The sequence below is a fragment of the Propithecus coquereli genome, unplaced genomic scaffold, assembly GCF_000956105.1.
Source record: "Propithecus coquereli isolate 6110/MARCELLA unplaced genomic scaffold, Pcoq_1.0 Scaffold74, whole genome shotgun sequence".
NCBI classification, from domain to species: domain Eukaryota; kingdom Metazoa; phylum Chordata; class Mammalia; order Primates; family Indriidae; genus Propithecus; species Propithecus coquereli.
The window spans coordinates 2766195-2768452 of record NW_012153507.1 but is presented as its reverse complement, the minus strand read 5'-3'; positions in this window follow the sequence as shown (position 1 = coordinate 2768452).

The window sequence follows — 2258 nt, the reverse complement described above, 5'->3', positions numbered from 1 at the left end:
AGCAAGTCACTTTATCTCTTTCACAGGACCTACTTCATTGATTTGGATTCCATGAGACAGTCTTAGTCTTCTTACAAGGTAAAAATCACTTTATTATAAAAAGTAACAGAGGAGTTTGCAAATACTTGCACCACTGAAAATAATTAGAGGATTACAAAGTAGAAAAATGATATAGCTAATTAAGTTTTCAATAAAGGGCAAGTGATGAATAAGATTTAAAATTTATGTAGGAGTCAATAGGAAGATGAAATCATCAGAGGCAGTAGACTCCTCCTTCCCTACAGACATTGCTCTGAAGTAGCTTTGGATATGCCTGCCATAATACCACACTCTTAAGTCTAATGGCTCTTTCTCTACAGAACAAACCATTAAGAGCATCACAGATTCTTACAAATGCAGGCATCTCCCAGACAATTTCACCCCTATGTTGATAACAGCTTTGTATTTTAGTTTTAACTAAAAAATAACTCTATTATTTGAAAGAGTTGACCCCAAAGCACCTTTCCAGTGAGACTATATGTTTAGATTAAGAAAAAGCAGTAACCTTGCTTTTGAAATACCATGTAACACGATAAATTCTAGCTATTTTATATTCTGCCTCATGTGTCTTTAACATAGCCTATAGCCAAGCTTCAGTTCTAAGATCGCTGTGGCTAATGAAAATATATGACTCAGAAAAAGTTTTAGAAACCACATTCATCTGTAGGTCTGGGATATAGGGAGAAGAGCATTGTTTTTTCCTTTAAAAATTAAGAAAATCTTATTTGCAAGTTACTTAGAAAGAAAATAGATGCTATTTTAAATGTTTTCTTTGAAAATAATTTCTAATTCTGTTGGACATACCTTCAAAATATGCTTGTCAATATCTTCCCAAATTATTACATCCACTAGACTGAAATGAAAGTTTGCAAAATACTAACTCAACAGAAAGAAATTATTTCAACCCAGTTACATGATTACTGAGTAGCAATTATGAGTAAAGTAGGGCTCCAGAGGATAGGAAGATAAGTAAGTACCAGTAAGGAGTTGACAATCTAGGTGAGAAAGCAGAAAATGATTCAGGAATAGCTAGCCTGTTAATGATCCCAGAAAATTAGCTAGGGAAGCTACTGTCCTGCTCATTTTTTACCTTTTTTCAGTGTCTCTAAGGGTATGGCAATAAAATCACCTAAGACTCAGATCCATCAACTTTAAAGTACCTCAGAATCCTTAGAGCAAACGCTAGCCAATAGCTTAAATCCAAGTTGAAAACTTGGGTTTTTGGATTACTGTGCCTTTCTGAAAGACCTGTCAAAGTTTCTACCTTCTCTGCCTCTCTGGGAGACTTCCACAAGCTGACTCTTCAAAGCGGTCATGCATTCTCTATTGCTTAAAACCGGTGGAGGAGCTGCAGGGCTACTTCCCAGATTCTGGGTACCACAGACATACAGGCACGGACACGCACGCTCACTCTCTCTCTCTCTCTCTCTCTCTCTCTCTCTCTTACTCTAAATCCAACTCTTCTGCCGATCTCATGACACTTAACTCCAGAGGCCATGGCAAACACCTTGGACTCAATTTTCTACTCAACACTGTCCCCACTTTCATTTTGAAGTAAGTGACTACTAGCCATGACTGTATATAAAAAAATAATAATAATAAGGAAGTATTGTCTTACTGATACTTTCAAGGGAAATTTAAACCAATGTTGTTGAGGTATAATTTACTTTAAAAAGCACCTATTTTAAGTGTACTATTTGAAGAATTTTGACAAATTTACATATCTATTCAATTATCATCACATTGAAGTATAGAATATTTCCACATTTGATCACTGGTTTTATTCTTTTCTTAGCGTAAGTCACTAAGAATTATAGAGGGAGAAATACACACATTATAATGTGTGTATAAAGCTTTCTATATACATTACCAAACTGCCTTCTAGAAAGTTGTAATTAGCCCTGCTCCCATTTGTGTATGAGAATGTTAAATTTAGATAAGAAGTCATTACCCTATTGGCATTTGTCTTGTCCTTTCCCATAAAATCTGAATTTTGATAAAAATGAATGAAAAGAGCTTTTAAAATTATTTCTTTACTCTGGTAATTAATATCTGTGAGCCATTATAAAAGTAGAATCCTTAGGAGAAAATTGAAAGAATATTAGGAGTAGAAACTATTGATATCTTTTGAAGAAAATGGTAATTTAATATGAGTTCTAAATTATGTTTTCAAAAATAGAAAACTATCACTGAGATAGCATTTATGTGTAAGCATCTTT